Here is an 18,512-nt window from a genome sequence, read left to right as displayed (position 1 = left end):
TACTTTACTAGTACTCCTAGTAGCGTGAGTGATGGGGTTATAGTCCTAGGGTAGGGTCATAGGCCTGCCCTGTAAGTCCTACCCAAGGACTACCCCCCATAAGGGACAAGGCCCTTAGTCAGTTCCGACTGAACTAAGGAGTTTCCATCATCCAGTCGGTAACAGGCCCTCGACCACCCAGTCGGAGACTAGCATTCGGAGAATATCAAACTAACCGACTAGATTCCACTCCGTACATCGTAACCCCCCTGGAGGGAAACGGTCGTACATTTCCAGGTGCATTTATTAGCATTTAGGACGTGCGTTACCTATAACGTAGGCATTCAATTGCCACTACTCCACCCCTGTATCGGAACCGTTGTGGACGGCAGCGCACTCTATATAAGCCACCCTCCCCCACTGGTGCAGGGGTTAGCCAATCATTGTATTCCATATTCCACTCGACAACAAGCTCCCAGAGCACTGAGACGTAGGGCTATTACCTCCACCGTAGAGGGGCATGAACTCATACAACCTCGCCGTAGCTGGGACTCTGCCCATCCTTTTCGTACCCTACACATCTACTGTCAGGCTTATACCCACGACAGTTGGCGAACACCGTGGGGCGGGCGTCTAAGCGACTTCCGGCGAGTTTGTGACTACTTCCTTTCGTCATGTCGTCCGGTGGAGATTCGAGCATGGGTCATCAGACCTTCTTCGGTGCTCTCTCCTTCATCGTCGACAATTCGGCGTGGCTTCGAGATGCTCCTCTCGACGTCGAGGCGCTTCCCCATCACGGGGCTACGCACTTCCGTGCCGGCGCCCACGACATTCTTCTTCTCCAGCAGTCGGCTCCGGTGCCGACCTACACCGCCGTCACGCGCTGCAACAAGCGGTCCCGCCTTCCGCGGCTCCAGCGTTGGGTGCAACACGCCGAGGCGCGCCAGAACGCGTCTTCACAAGTGGCGGTTCTAGAGTCAGTTGTGGTTGCCCCACCGTCCCAGCGCTCGGGCTCGGTTCCGACTGAGTTTCCTTCCGAGTACGCGGGTCGCGGGCCTGCAGCAGAAGTACACATGGCCAATTCCCATGAAGATCCCCGTCAAGCTGGCCGGAACGAGCACGATATCGGCGAAACATCCGGCGGCGTCGTCCGCGTCGCCATTCTGCCAGTCGGCACACTCGACGGAGCAACGTGGAGCTGTTCCGCACACCTCTCCTCACCTTGGCCACGGCTGCCAAGATAGTCGATTCCCTTCAGCCGACTGATTCAGAGGCTGACAGGGGAATCGAGCAAATCCGCCCCCTATTGCACACGGCACAGCAGCAAAATTCGGCGGTCTCCCAGTCGCACAACAGGATCTACAATAGTTCTGTTCATGTGAATACGCATCGGTCAGTTCATAGCCCTAGTTCTCGTCAGCGACACACAGGAGGTAGTTGTTCCATAAATCCCGAAGATCGTCTCCGTTCACGCTACCCTCCGCGGGGTGGGCCCTACGGGCCCTGACATCATGATGATCGGCATTTAGTCGGCGGCACTTACGACCCAAGGCCCGACGCAAGAGGGCATATCACCCAGCGGAGGGTCGACAGGGGCCGAGCCCACCGCGATGGTTCAGATATTGACCGTCCGAGTGGAAGCAGGACCATCGTTTGTGGTCCCGAGTATTTCAGTCGAGCCATCCGTTCGGCTGACATCCCTCCCAACTTCCGTTTGGCGACGGGAATTAGCAAGTTTACAGGGGAGTCCAAGCCAGAAACGTGACTGGATGATTACCGAGTAGCAGTCCAGATCGGAGGAGGAGACGACCATGTCGCCATGAAGCACCTCCCTCTGATGCTCGACAGCTCGACGCGAGTGTGGCTGAACCAGTTGGCCCCCTCAAGCATCTACAGCTGGGCAGATCTGGCCCGAGTGTTCATCAGGACCTTCGAAGGGACGTGCAAGCGCCCTGCTGGCCTCATGGAGCTCCAGCACTGCGTCCAAAAACAGAATGAGCCCCTGCGAGATTTCATTCAGCATTGGACAACTCTCTACCATACGGTGGAGAACGTCACGGAGCATCGAGCAGTCTGCGCCTTCAAGGCAGGCGTGTGGTACAGGGATCTGTACCTGAAGTTCGGCCGAACAGGCGACATCTCCATGAGCAAGATGATGGAGATAGCAACACGCTATGCAAATGGCGAAGAAGAAGACCGCATCCGAAGAGGCAAGCACAAAACAGTCGCTGATGGAGATGGGGGCAGCACTCGGAAGAAGAAGCAGAAAGCTCCGACCGCTCTGCAAGCAGAAGCTGCAGCCGTAACCAATGCCAAGTTCAAGGGCAAAGGGAAGGCTCAGTTCACCCCCAAGAAGAAGCAGTTCATTAACCCCATCCTGGACCAGCCATGTCCGGTTCATACGAAGATGGATGAAGAGGGCAACCCCATATATGCGAAGCATACCACTCGACAGGGTCGCCTCCTGATCCAGGGGTTCAGCGAAGGGCAACCGAGTGTGGAGGACCATGAACAGGATGAGGAGGATAAGGAGGATCCGTTCCCCCAAGTCGATGCAACCCTGATGATTTTTGCTGACGTTGAGAGCAAGAGTCGACTGAAGCTGGTGAACAGAGAGGTGAACATGGCCACCCCTACCAACCCCAAGTTTCTCAAATGGTCTCAGACCGCGATCACCTTTGACCAGTCAGATCATCCAGCACACGTACCCACCCCAGGGAGACAGGCTTTGGTCGTCGACCCGGTGGTGGAAGGAGTCCGACTGCGCAAAGTCCTCATGGATGGCGGCAGTGGCTTGAACATCATGTATGCCGACACTCTCAAGGGGATGGGCATTCCGATGTCCAAACTCAGCAAGAGTAGCATGCAGTTCCATGGCGTCGTCCCTGGACGAAAGGCTAAGTCAGTCGGCCAGATCGCGTTGGACGTCGTTTTCGGCTCCGACATGAACTTCTGTAAGGAAAAGCTGACGTTGGAAGTGGTCGACTTCCAGAGCGCTTATCACGCAATTCTGGGCCACCCAGCGTATGCACGTTTCATGGCCCGTCCCTGTTACGTATACCTGCAGCTGAAGATGCCTGGCCCGAAGGGTGTGATCACCATCACAGGAAATCGGCAGCGAGCCGAAGAGTGTCTGCAGCAGGGATCAAGAATCGTCGACCAGCAGATGGCCGTCCTCGAGCTCGACGAGTACAAGAAAATAGTCGACCCCGCCGACCTGATGCGCTCGAAGAAGCCAGCTTCAGAGTCTGCATTCCAGTCGGCAGGAGAAACGAAGAAGGTCAGCATCCACCCGACGGACGCCACTGCTGCCCCGACGAACATCTCCACCACCCTCGGTCCTAAATAGGAAGCCGAGCTCACCCAATTCCTCCGTGAGAACTGGGACATCTTTGCATGGAAACCCTCTGACATGCCAGGTGTACCCAGGGAGTTGGCTGAGCACCGACTGCATGTGGATCCCACTACTCGGCCTGTCCGAGAACGCCTGCGTCGGTCAGCGCGCATAAGAGGAAGGCAATCGGAGAAGAGGTGGCCAAGCTATTGGTAGCCAACTTCATTCGCGAGGTTCACCACTCCGAGTGGCTCGCCAATGTTGTCATGGTGCCCAAGAAGGACAAGTCGCTCCGGATGTGCATCGATTTCAAGCACCTCAATAAGGTCTGCCCGAAAGACCATTTTTCACTCCCCCGCATCGATCAAATTGTCGATTCGACTGCGGGTTGCGAGCGTGTGTCATTTCTTGATGCCTATTCGGGCTATCATCAAATCCGTCTGTATGGCCCCGATGAATTAAAAACAGCCTTCATCACCCCATTCGGGTGCTTCTGTTACATCACTATGCCATTCGGTTTGAAGAATGCAGGAGCTACCTTTATGCGCATGATCCAAAAATGTCTCCTCGACCAGATCGGTCGGAATGTGGAGGCGTATATGGACGATATCGTAGTCAAGTCACGCAAAGGTTCCGACCTGCTGACTGACTTGGCAGAAACATTCGCCAACCTTCGTAGGTACGATATCAAGCTCAACCCCGCCAAATGTTCATTCGACGTTCCCAGCGGGAATTTACTCGGTTTCTTCATTTCCGAATGAGGGATTGGTGTCAACCCCGAAAAGATCGGGACCATCGTCCGAATGGAAAGGTCGGTCAGAATACACAATGTTCAATGGCTCACAGGTTGCCTAGCGGCTTTGAGCAGGTTCATCAGTCGACTTGGCGAGAAAGCACTTCCTCTGTACCGACTCATGAAGAAATCAGATACTTTCGAGTGGATAGACGAAGCCCAAGTCGCATTCGACGACCTCAAAGTCCTACTTTCCACCCAGCCGGTTCTTACTGCTCCGCTCAGTAAAGAGCCCCTTCTTCTATATATCGCGGCTACAAATCAAGTCGTCAGTACTGTTCTTATAGTCGAACGAGAAGAAGAAGGCAAATCATACAAAGTTCAGCGGCCAGTGTACTATGTCTCCGAAGTCCTGACTCCTTCCAAGGAGAGGTATCCCCACTATCAAAAACTTATCTACGGGATCTACATGACTGCGAAGAAGGTGGCCCATTATTTCCAACACCACTCGCTGTCTGTCGTTTCTGATGCTCCATTGTCGGAAATTCTCCACAATCGAGACGCGTCAGGCCGAGTGGCGAAGTGGGCAATGGAGATGCTGTATTGCGATATCAAGTTCGAGGCCAAGAAAGATATTAAGTCTCAAGCTCTGGCTGACTTCATAGGAGAATGGGTAGAACAACAGCAACCGACCCACATCTACTCGGCCCATTGGACAATGTTCTTCGATGGGTCCAAGATGTTGAATGGCTCCGGCGCTGGCGTTGTGATCATATCACCAAAGGGCGACAAACTCAAGTACGTGCTACATATACACTTCGATTCCTCCAACAACGAGGCAGAGTATGAAGCTCTCCTCTACGGATTGCGCATGGCCATCTCACTCGCCGTCCGTCGCCTGATGGTCTCCGGCGATTCGGATTTGGTGGTCAATCAAGTGATGAAAGAGTGGGACGTCAGGAACCCCACCATGACCACATACTGCAATGCAGTGAGGAAGCTTGAGAAGAAGTTTGAAGGTCTAGAACTTCACCATGTTCCGACACTGAAGAACCAAGCAGCTGATAAGTTGGCAAAACTCGGATCCACTCGGAGACCAGTCCCGAGTGACGTCTGCCTCGAGCACCTTCACCTTCCCTCAGTCAAAGAAGATCCTTTTACAGAGGAACCAGTACAACCAAAGAGTTCAACTGATCTGACTGAAGTCGATGTACCTGCGGTGGTTGATCTGGTCATGGAGATTCTTGCTGTCATCCCCGATTGGACTGTGCCGATCATTGCATATATCCTGAGGCAGGAACTACCAGAAGACGAAGTCCAGGCCAGGCAGATAGTCCGCAGGTCGAAGTCATTCACTTTCATTGATGGCCAATTGTACAAGGAAAGCGTTTCAGGCATTCTTCAACGATGCATCTCCCTAGAGGAGGGGCAGCTAATCCTAGAAGATATTCACTCTGGAACCTGCGGTCATCACGCCTCTTCGAGAGCAATCGTCGCCAAGGCATTCAGGGCTGGTTTCTTCTCGCTGCACGCAAACGAGATGGCTAAAGATATGGTCGACCGATGTGAGGGCTGTCAGTTCTACTCCAACAAGTCCCACAAGCCGACATCTGCGTTGAAGACAATCCCTCTTGTTTGGCCGTTTGCAGTATGGGGATGAGATACAGTCGGTCCATTCAAGACAGGCCAATGAGGATACACACATCTGTTGGTGGCAGTCGACAAGTTCACAAAATGGATTGAAGCCAAGCCCATCAAGAAGCTCGACGCCCTAACAGCCATCAAGTTTGTCAGGGACATCATCTCCAGATTCGGTGTGCCTCACAGCATAATCACGGACAATGGAACAAACTTCGACTCGGACAGATTCAAAGGTTTCTGTGCAAGCCAAGGTATTCGAGTGGATTTTGCTTCCATAGCACATCCTCAATCCAATGGACAAGTAGAGCGGGCGAATGGACTTATTCTGCAAGGTTTGAAGCCCCGACTCCTGTGAGAGGTGGGACATGCCGCTGGCGCATGGGTCACCGAGTTACCTTCAGTGCTTTGGGGTCTCCGCACAACCCCGAACAGATCTACAGGACGATCACCGTTCTTCCTCGTTTATGGAGCAGAAGCGGTCCTTCCGAGTGACTTGCTTCACAATGCTCCACGAGTCGAACTCTTCTCCGAAGCTGAAGCAGAACAAGCAAGGCAAGATGGAGTGGACCTTCTAGAGGAGGAGCACCAGATGGCACTGACTCGCTCAACCATTTGTCAACAAGATCTGCGGCCTTTTCACGCGCGACACGTCAGGAGTCGTACGTTCCAAGCACGCAACCTGGTGCTCCGAGTGGATCAGCAAAGACCTCAGAAGTTGGCTCCTGCCTGGGAAGGACCCTTCATCATCTCAGAGGTGCTGAACAATGGAGCATACAGACTCTACAACGTCGACAGGGAGATAGACGAGCCGCGAGCATGGAACGGAGATCTCCTGAAGCGCTTCTACACGTGACCGTCGACTGAAGCAATGTAAAGAACAAGTATTGGTGAAATAATATAAAGCGGATTGAGTTTTTTGCAGGTTCAAAGTTCTTCCGCGGTCGCACACTTCGGTCTCAAAAAAAAAAACTTAGCTGCGATCCAGAATCGCCTAAGTATTAACGTTCTCCGAGTGTGCACTTAACGTCACACTCGGGGACTTAGCTGCGATCCAGAATCGCCTAAGTATTAACTTTCTCCGAGTGTGCACTTAACGTCACACTCGGGGACTTAGCTGCGATCCAGAATCACCTAAGTATTAACTTTATCCGAGTGTGCACTTAACGTCACACTCGGAGACTTAGCTGCGATCCAGAATCGCCTAAGTATTAACTTTCTCCGAGTGTGCACTTAACGTCACACTCGGGGTTAGCTGCGATCCAGAATCGCCTAAGTATTAACTTTCTCCGAGTGTGCACTTAACGTCACACTCGGGGACTTAGCTGCGATCCAGAATCGCCTAAGTGTTAACTTTCTCCGAGTGTGCACTTAACGCACTCGGGGACTTAGCTGCGATCCAGAATCGCCTAAGTATTAACTTTCTCCGAGTGTGCACTTAACGTCACATTCGGGGACTTAGCTGCGATCCAGAATCGCCTAAGTATTAACTTTCTCCGAGTGTGCACTTAACGTCACACTCGGAGACTTAGTTGCGATCCAGAATCGCCTAAGTATTAACTTTCTCTGAGTGTGCACTTAACGTCACACTCGGGGACTTAGATGCGATCCCGAATCGCGTAAGTATTAACTTTCTCCGAGTATGCACGTAACGTCACACTCAGAGACTTAGTTGCGATCCAGAATCGCCTAAGTATTAACTTTCTCTGAGTGTGCACTTAACGTCACACTCGGGGACTTAGCTACGATTACGAATTTCCTAAGTATTAACTTTCTTCGAGTGTGCACTTCACGCCACACTCGGGGACTTAGCTGCGATGCAGAATCGCCTAAGCACCCACATGCCTTCGACTGTATCCTACAGGTACACTCGGGAACTCAACAGACCCTCATTGAGGCTCATGTGGATGTCAAAACAACTTACAACTACATGAGTTGCAGACCCTCATTGAGGCTCATGTGGATGTCAAAACAACTGACAACTACATGAGTTGCAGACCCTCATTGAGGCTCATGTGGATGTCAAAACAACTGACAACTACATGAGTTGCAGACCCTCATTGAGGGTCATGTGGATGTCAAAACAACTGACAACTACATGAGTTGCTGACCCTCATTAAGGCTCATGTCGATGTCAAAACAACTGACAACTACATCAGTACCAACTCGCCCCGAGTGCGACCTGATAGTCGCACTCGACAACCTAGCTGCGATCACGGATCGCCCAAGTACTCATTGACCTCCGAGTACGTCCTACCGATCCACTCGGCGATCCTACCGATCCACTCAGTGATAATACAGATCCAATCAGAAATTCCACGGACCCTCAATGAGGCTCATGCAGATGTCAAGACAAATGACATGTTCCGAATGTTTGCCTTTGGCTTCACCAAGAAACGCCAAACAAAAACTCGAGTCAAAATTGCAACAGAAGAACAAAGGATTCGATTCAAAGTCACACAAAGATAGTGGCTCGGTGTGGATCAAGCTTACCCACACCAAAACAAGAATGTGACGGCCAACAGCAGTGGCCAAAGTTTCTTACAAATCAACACTCGGCATACCGAGGATAAAGTTTTCTTACGCGTCGTCTGGATTGGCGCCAGGACTGGAGGGCTCCACGAAGGTGTCCAGGTCGATTCCGTCGGCGATGCGGGTGGCACTTTCAAGGAAGGTTTCCATGAAGTCTCCGAATCGAAGTTTCTTCGTGTTGGCGACCTTCAACGCTTTCAGCTTCTCCTCGCGCACCTCCTTGCAATGCACTCGGACCAAGGACAGAGCAACGTCTGCACCACAGCGAGCCGCAGATTTCTTCCATGACTGCACTCGGTTGGGGACCTCCTCTAGTCGACTCATCAAGTTTTCCATCTCCTGCCGCGACTCATCTTCCGGCCAAAGCTCCTTGTCGATCCGGCCGACGTCTTCTCTCAGTCGACCGATGAAAGGACCAACTTTGCCCACACGAATGTGGGCTGCGAGCAGGTCTCGATTGGCGTCCTCGCCGAGTGGAGTGTTCTCGCGAATCGACCGCTCCACGTGAGCTGCTTCAGCTTCAGCGTCCACACAAAAATCTGCAAACACAGGGCAAGCAAACAATCAGCGCCGAGTGTCACGCATGTACCACAAGCACTCGGAAAAACAGGACTTACCACCCAGACGCGTCATCATCTGTCGAGCCCAGTCACTGACGTATTTCTCCTGCGCTATACACCGTTTGTTCAGCACATCCATTTGTCCCATCAGCGTGGACCTTTGCTTTCCCATCTTCTCAACTTCAGCAGTAAGCGCTTTGTTCACTTCACGAGCCTGCTCCGATGACTTCTCTCGTTCCGCCAGCACTTCCTTCATTCCAGCCATTGCAATCAGTGCCGCATCCAGCTCACCAGCAAATTGCACCTTTTCTGCCCTGAGAGTCTCATATGTTGTCCCCATCTCGCAAGTTTTCTGCCAGTCAGCGCCAAGAGACGATCAGACAAATCCAACAATACCAAGTCTAAGTTCTTCAGAGCCCTGCCGACGCAAGCAGCCGATAGCGGTCTCGGGGACTACACCCAGTGGGTTCACTAAGAGTGACCCCACTGGCATGCAACTCAAACAGGTCCGCCCTATTGAGATTCATGACAACACCTACGCCTACAAGGCTAATACCACCCGACCTGAGTAAAATTACTCTCGGAGACTCTTATAGTAGGTGCACTCCGAGTGCCCCAACTGTTAGCAATCGACCATATTATTTACGAATTCAGAGACAATATGCATAAAGACAACTGCCGGTGCAAGCACTCGACAGAAGTCTCGGGGACTACACCCACTTGGTTCACTCAGAGTGAACCCATTGCAAACATCATACGGTATCCGAGCACACCCAGTGGGTTACAAGAGAAACAAGAGAAAAGCAAATACTTACTAGACTACTTACTCAGATATCGTCCCGCAGCTCCAAGCTTCGCTGGTACAGAGAGGCGATGGAGTCGTACGCCTTCTTGGCTTCTCCCGCCATCAGCTCTGCCTGCACCATGGCTCCCTTGGCCGCTCCCACCTGATCCTCCGGGAGGTGTTCAATGTTGAACTCGACATTTGACGGGCCTGGCATCGTTGGAAGCTCCTTGGGCATCCCAAGACACGTTCCAGTCGGTTCAGTAGCCACCAGCGCCTCCTCAGTCGGCGGCACGACCGCGGCGAGAGCAGTAACTGGCGGGGCAGCCTCAAGGACAGGCTCCGCAGCTTGCTCAGGTCTCCCCTGGTCACCCTCATCCACATAAATCGCCCCTGCCGGACCGAACGGCGCGGGATCTCAGAAAAATAAAGGGGCAAGACCAAAGACAGAATCCGCGATGGGATAATATAAAACACTCGGAATCGCTACAACGCACCTGGCTGGGACGAGACGACGTTGTCCGCGTCCATGGGATCATCCTCCTGGCGTGCCGGAGAGGTGGCAGAGGTGGCAACCCTGTCGAGTGAAATTCATTCGGCCAATAAAACAGCAGTCCAATCGGATATTAGAGGAAGTTAGAAGAACAGTACTCTTACGTCGAGGTGACGAGAACGAAGACCCTTATCCGCGGCAAAGCCTTCCGAGGTTTAGACCCACTCGGTTTGGCCACCTTGGAAGGCTGACCCACGGGCTTGAAAGCAACGTCCCTGGCCCTCTTGGTGCTCCGAGAACTCGGAACCACGGGAGCAGCAGGCGGAGCACTCGAGGATGCCGGAGGGGCCGAGGGAACCGCAGGTTCATGTCGGCGCTTGGTCCGGTGCTCTTGCAGCGGAGGCGGCGAGTCCTGCTCTTCGTCTTCCTCCTCTTCTTCACCAGACTCCTCCTCCGTCTCCCCACTGTCGGAGACATACTCGCCGCTCTCCACACTGCCCTGCTGGCTGCCTTCTTCCTCCTCCTCGGCCGGGTTCCCGTTCGAGACAGGAGAAAACCAGTTGGTCCACTTCTGCGTAAAATACAGTCGGCGACATCAGATGACAGGCAGAGATTCAAGAAAGCGATAAAACTAAGACAGATACGTGCACTCGACAAATAGTACTCACCTGGTTCGGAGGAGGATTGTTCGCGCTGAAAGCCCTCACTCGCCGAGACCCTCTTGGGCTCTCACAGGCGCCCGTGATCTGGAGCACCCACGACGCCACCTTCTCCTCGGTCACGCTCAAGACGTTGGTCCGAGTGGAGTCTTCGGGCCCCGTGTAGTGCCACATGGCGTGGTCGCGAGCCTGCAGTGGTTGTATGCGCCGACCAAGGAAAATCTCCAGCAAATCTATGCTGGTGACTCCCCTTGTGACGACGTCTACGAGTGCGTCGACCAGGGGCTGGATGTCGATCTTCTCCGCCTACGTGAGCGCAAGCTGCTTAGGTGGAGCGGGACGATCTAAGCTAAAGGGAGGCAACCCTATCGAGGCATTCGGGCAGGCAACGTCTTGGCAATAGAACCACGTCGACTACCAGTTCCTAACCGACTCACTCAGCTGAAGAGCAGGATAATTACTCCGACTCTTTTTCTGGAAACCTAAGCCTCCGCAGAGTTGGAGAAGATGTGTTTTATCATCCGACTGGCTGAGTCGTTTGATAGTTTGAGATCTAGCAGAGAATATATGTTTGAACAGCCCCCAATGGAGAGGGCGGCCGATGAAGCACTCGCACAGAACTATGAAAGCGGAGAGATGGGCAATAGCATTCGGAGGAAAGTGGTGAAGCTGTGCCCCGAAGTGGTTCATAATGCCCTTGAAGAAAGGATGCGGGGGCAGAGAGAAACCTCGATAGACATGGCTGAGCAGCAGGACGCGCTCCCCCTCCCGGGGCGCCGACTCGACCTCATTCTCCGTCGGCAGCCTCCAAGACCTGTGCACGATCATCTCGTGCTCCACCAGCTGCAGCAGATCCCCCTCCGTCACCGTGGAGGGGAGGAAGTCGCCTTGGATCCACCCCGCCGGCAACGGCCGCTGCCGCCGCTGAGCAGGAGCCGCCGCCTTCCCATTCTTCTTCCTCGCCTCCATCTTGCTAGTCTGACCCTTGGTCATGGCGGAAGCTGCGAATCCGCGGAGGGGAAGGATGAGTGGGGACGTTAGGTGCGCTGGAGGCGGCGAGAAGGACGAAGCAAAGGCAAAAGATCCGGCGGGCGTAACGAAAAACCCTTGCCGCTGGGATTTAAGTAAGGTTCCGACTGGGTCGCTGGCCGGTGGCCCCGAAACCTTATCCCCCGACCGCGGCGATATCAGTGGAGAGGATGAAGGTGCAAGAATCGAGGCGTCAGGCGATACTCGAGCGCGCTGGCGTCATCCCCGCTGAGTGCGCGGAAACCGAAATTTGAGGATCCCGGAAAATCCGTCGCTGTCAGTTGACTGGTCACGTCAAGAGATACCCTGGAAGCACTCGGTTTCCGACAGTTCGTTCCACAAAGATTTCCACTCGGATCGTTGGTCAGAGAAGATAAAATGGATCGAGGCAAGCAACGCCAAAGTCACATCCGTTCCAGCCGGATCCAAACTTCAAGCATCGCTTCGTCGTTCCAACCCCAATCCATTCGGGGACTAATGATGGGGTTATAGTCCTAGGGTAGGGTCATAGGCCTGCCCTGTAAGTCCTACCCAAGGACTACCCCCCGTAAGGGACAAGGACCTTAGTCAGTTCCGACTGAACTAAGGAGTTACCATCATCCAGTCGGTAATAGGCCCTCGACCACCCAGTCGGAGACTAGCATTCGGAGAATATCAAACTAACCGACTGGATTCCACTCCGTACATCGTAACCCCCCTGGAGGGAAACGGTCGTACGTTTCCAGGTCCATTTATTAGCATTTAGGACATGCGTTACCTGTAACGTAGGCATTCAATCGCCACTACTCCACCCCTGTATCAGAACCGTTGTGGAGGGCAGCGCACTCTATATAAGCCACCCTCCCCCACTGGTGCAGGGGTTAGCAAATCATTGTATTCCATATTCCACTCGACAACAAGCTCCCAGAGCACTGAGACATAGGGCTATTACCTCCACCATAGAGGGGCCTGAACTCATACAACCTCGCCGTAGCTGGGACTCTGCCCATCCTTTTCGTACCCTACACATCTACTGTCAGGCTTATACCCACGGCAGTGAGGGTATTGGATACCGGTTCGGTTGCTAAGTGATTAGTAACACGAAATGGAAGCTACGGAATAAACAGAGACTAGCTAAAGGCGAGGTGACGATACGTGTTGGAAGTGTTTCCAAGGTTGATGTGATCAAACGTCGCACGCTCCCTCTACCATCGGGATTGGTGTTAAACCTAAATAATTGTTATTTGGTGCTTGTGTTAAACATGAACATGATTGGATCATGTTTATTGCAATACTATTATTCATTTAAAGAGAATAATGGTTATTCTATTTGCTTGAATAATCACCTTCAATGGTTTATTGAATCTCGATCGTAGTGTTACACATCTTCATGATATTGGTGCCAAAAGATACAAGGTAATGATGATAGTACCACTTACTTGTGGCACTGCCGCTTGAGTCATGTTGGTATAAATTGCATGAAGAGGCTCCATGCTGATGGATCTTTATACTCACTTGATTTTGAATCACTTGTGACATGCAAAACATACCACATGAGCAAGGCCTTGTTTTCATTGAGATGAAATAAGATAGTAACTTGTTGGAAGTAATACATTTTTATGTATGCAGTCCATTGGGTGCTGAGGCACGCAGTGGATATCATTATGTTCTTACTTCAATGACAATTTGAGTAGATACAGGAGTATTTACTTAATGAATCACAAGTCTGAAATATTGAAAAAGTTCAATTCTGTTTCAGAGTGAAGTTCGTCGTAAACAGAGGATAAACAGTTTATGATATGATCATAGAGATGAATATCTGAGTTGCGAGTTTTGGTACACAGTTAAGACAATGTGGAAGATGTTTTGCAATTCATGCCACCAAGAACACCATGGTGTGATGGTATCATAGCCGCGACCTGTTTGATATGGTGCATACTATGATGTCTCTTATCGAAATACCACTATCATTTATGGGTTATGCATTAGAGACAACCGCATTCACTTTAAAGAGGGCACCGCGTAATTCCGTTGAGATGAAACAGTATAGACTGAGGTTTAGAGAAATATAAGATGTCGTTTCTTGAAAGTTTCGGGCTGCGATGCTTGTGTGAAAAGGTTTCAGTCTGATAAGCTCGAATCCAAAGAGGATAAATGCATCTTCATAGGATATCCAAAACAGTTGGATGCATCTCCTATCTCAGATCCGGAAGCAAAGTGTTTGTTTCTAGAAACGGATCCTTTCTCGGGGAAAGGTTTCTCTTGAAATAATTGAGTGGGAGAGTGGTGGAACTTGATGAGGTTATTGAACCGTCACTTCACCCAGTGTGTAGCAGGGCGCAGGAAGATGTTCCTGTGGCGCCTACACCAATTGAAGTGGAAGCTGATGATAGTGATCATTAGAGCTTCGGATCAAGCTACTACAAACCTCGTAGGTCGACAAAGGTCATGTACTACTACAGAGTGGTACGGTAACCCTGTCTTGGAGGTCATGTTGTTCAGCAACAATGAACCTACGTGTTATGGAGAAGCAATGGTGGGCCCGGATTCTGACAAATGGCTAGAGGCCATGAAATCCGAGAGAGGATCCATGTATAAAACAACATGTAGACTTTGGAAGAACTACTTGATGGTAGTAAGACAATTAAGTAAAGATGGATCTTTAAAAGGAAGACAGACGATGATGGTGATAAATCACTATTAAGAAAAGCTCGACTTGTCGCAAAGATGTTTTCGACAAGATCAAAGAGTTGACTATGATGTGACTTTCTCACTCGTAGCGATGCTAAAAGTCTGTTGGAATTATGTTAGTAGTTGATACATTATTTGTGAAATATTGCACATAGGAACACAAAACATTGTTTCCTCGACGGTTTCCTTAAGGAAAGATTGTATGTTATACAATCAGAAGGTTTTGTCGATCCTAAGGATGCTAACAAGTATGCAAGCTCCAACGATCCTTCTATGGACTGGGGCAAGCATCTCGGTGTTGGAATATATGCTTTGATGAGTTGATCGAAGCTTTTGGGTTTATACAAGGTTTTTGAGAAACTTGTATTTCCAAAGAAGTGAGTCAGAGCACTATATAATTTGTGATAAGTATATGTGGTTGACATATTGTGGATCAGAAGTAATGTAGACTTTATGTAAAGCATAAATGGTTGTTTGAAAGGAGTTTTTCAAAAGAATTCCTGGATTGCGCTACTTGCACATTAAGCATTAAGATATATGGAGATAGATCGAAACGCTTAATAGAAGTTTCAACAAGATGCATGCCTTGACAAGTTTTTGAAGGAGTTCAAAATAGATCAGCAGAGAAGGAGTTCTTGGCTGTGTTGTAAGGTGTGAATTTGAGTAAGACTCAAAACCTGACCATGGCAGAATAAAGATAATAGGCGAAGGTCGCCTTCTATACCTTAGCCGTAGACTCTAAAGTATGCCATGCTGAGTACAGCACCTGATGTGTGCCTTGCTACAAGTGTGTTAAGAGGTACACACAGTGATCCAGGATTGAATCACTGATCAGCGGTCAAAGTTATCCTTAGTTACTAATGGACTAAGGAATTTTTTTCGATTATGGAGGTGGTTAAATAGTTCGTCGTAAAGGGTTACGTCGATGCAAGCTTTGACACTAATCCGAATAACTATGAGTAGTGAAACGGATTCGTATAGTAGAGTAGATATTTGGAGTATTTCCGAATAACACGTAGTAGCAACATCTATAAGATGACATAAAGATTTGTAAAGAACACACGGATCTGAAAGTTTCAGAACCGTTGACTAAAACCTCTCTCACGAGCAAGACGTGACCAGACCCCAGAACTATATGGGTGTTGGATTCGTTAGAATCACATGGTGATGTGAACTAGATTACTGACTCTAGTGCAAGTGGGAGACTATTGGAAATATGCCCTGGAGACAATAATAAATTAGTTATTATAACATTTTTTTGTTCATGACAATCGTTTATTATCCATGCTATAATTGTATTGATTGGAAACACAATACATGTGTGGATACATAGACAAAATAATGTCCCTAGTAAGCCTCTAGTTGACTAGCTCGTTGATCAAAGATGGTCAAGGTTTCCTGATCATAGGCAAGTGTTGTCCCTTGATAACGGGATCACATCATTAGGAGAATCATGTGATGGACTAGACCCAAACTAATGAACGTAGCATGTTGATTGTGTCATTTTGTTGCTACTGTTTTTCTGCTTGTCAAGTATTTATTCCTATGACCATGAGATCATATAACTCACTAGCACCGGAGGAATGCCTTGTGTGTATCAAACGTCACAACGTAACTGGGTGACTATAAAGATGCTCTACAGGTATCTCCGAAGGTGTCCGTTGATTTAGTATGGATCAAGACTGGGATTTGTCAGTCCGTGTGATGGAGAGGTATCTCGGGGCCCACTCGGTAATACAACATCACACACAAGCCTTGCAAGCAATGTGACTTAGTGTGTGTCACGGGATCTTGTATTACGAAATGAGTAAAGAGACTTGCCGGTAAACCAGATTGAAATAGGTATGAGGATACCGACGATCGAATCTCGGGCAAGTAACATACCGAAGGACAAACGGAATGACATACGGGATTATATGAATCCTTGGCACGGAGGTTCAACCTATAAGATCTTCGGAGAATATGTAGGATCCAATATGGGCATCCAGGTCCCGCTATTTGATATTGACCGAGGAGTCTCTTGGGTCACGTCTACATAGTTCTCGAACCCTCAGGGTCTGCACACTTAAGGTTCGACGATGTTTTATGCGTATTTGAGTTATATGCTTGGTTACCGGATGTTGTTCGGAGTCCCGGATGGGATCATGGACATCGCAAGGGTTTCCGCACTGGTCCAGAGACGAAGATTGATATATAGGTTTGTCTCATTTGGTTACCAGAAGGTTTTCGGGCATTACCGAGAATGACGAATGGGTTCCGGAGTTCTACTGGGAGGGCCAGCCCACCCGGGAAGAAGCCCAAAGGTTTTGTGGGGGCACACCAGCCCTTAGTGGGCTGGTGGGCAATCCCAAGAGGGCCCTTGCGCAGGATATAAAGAAATAAAAGAGAAAAAAGGGGAAGTGGGAAAGTGGAGAAGGACTCACCTTCCAATCCTAGTTGGACTAGGATTGGAAGGGGAGGACTTCCCCCCTTGCTTTGGCCGACCCCTTGGGGCTCTCTTGAGCCTCAAGGCAAGGTCCTCCCCCTCCCTAATATATATACTGAGGTATTAGGGCTGATTTGAGACAACTTTGCCACGGCAGCCCGACCACATACCTCCACGGTTTCTCCTCTAGATCGCATTTCCGCGGAGCTCGGGCGGAGCCCTGCTAAGATAAGATCACCACCAACCTCCGGAGCGCCGTCACGCTGCCGAACAAATCATCTACCTCTCCATCTCTCTTACTGGATCAAGAAGGCCGAGATCATCGTCGAGCTGTACGTGTGCTGAACGCGGAGGTGCCGTCCATTTGGCACTAGATCGGAGCGGATCGCGGGACGGTTCGTGGGACGGTTCGCGGGGCGGATCGAGGGACGTGAGGACGTTCCACTACATCAACCGCGTTTCTTAACGCTTCTTGTTGTGCGATCTACAAGGGTACGTAGATCGGAAATCCCTTCTTGTAGATGGACATCACCATGATAGGTATTCGTGCGCGTAGGAAATTTTTTGTTTCCCATGCGATGTTCCCCAACAATTCCTACATACATTGCCATGCAAATTCCACCATTACGCCATACGACTAGTTCATCCATGATCATGTTACTTTGCATGATCATATAGAGCTGACATAGCATTTGTGGCAAAGCCACCATTCATTATATTGCTAATAAATGTCACGCTAGATCATTGCACATCTTGGTACACTACCATAGGCATTCATATTGAGTCATAGTTCTTCATATCCAGCTTTCATGAGTTGTAAGTAAATAAAAGTGTGATGATGAACATTATTACAGCATTGTCCGAGTGTGGAAAGGATGATGGAGACTATGATCCTACACAAGTCGGGAAGAGACTCTCGACGAAAAATAAAAATGGGGGAGGCCAAATGAGCCCACCATAACGAGGGAGAGAGAGAGATGAAGAAAATGACTGAAATAACAAGAGAGAAGGGACTTTGCTACTATGCTTTAACACACTTGGGCCTCAAAGTGGCACCATGTTCCCCATACAGAGAGTCTCGTGATATGTCATTTTCATATACTAGTGGGAATTATATTATCATTATTTTAAACTTGTCTTGCATATCCCGATGACGACCTTCCTCAAATGCCCGAGGTCTTCGTGAGCAAGCAAGTTGCAAGCACAACCCACTTAGCTTCATTTGAGCTTTCATAAACTTATAGCTCTAGTGCATCATTTGAATGGAAATCCATACTCCTTGCATTGACATCTACCAATGGGCATCTCCATGGCCCGCTGGTACGCCTAGTTCATGTGAGACTATCTTCTCCACTTTTACCCCTTTCTTATCTACAACCATACTCTATTCCACCTTATGCTATGTCCATGGCTCACGCTCATGTATTGCGTGAAGAATAGAAAGTTGATTCACTTCGAAAAAGTATGATCCAATTGCCTGACTTAGACACTGTGGTGCTTAACATTTGAATTAATGTGGTCAAGAGGGAACCATGGTTTGCTAATATGAAAGATGAATGGGGTAAACACTCTTTTAGGATCGTATATTTTGAAAGATTGATGATTTTGTTGCTTGTGCTTCTAATTATTAATATGTTGATGTTTTTTAATTCATTGTTTCTTAATAATCATACATG

Source organism: Hordeum vulgare, chromosome 4H (genome assembly GCF_904849725.1).
Source record: "Hordeum vulgare subsp. vulgare chromosome 4H, MorexV3_pseudomolecules_assembly, whole genome shotgun sequence".
In the NCBI taxonomy this organism is placed as follows: domain Eukaryota; kingdom Viridiplantae; phylum Streptophyta; class Magnoliopsida; order Poales; family Poaceae; genus Hordeum; species Hordeum vulgare.
This window is presented reverse-complemented; position numbering follows the sequence as displayed.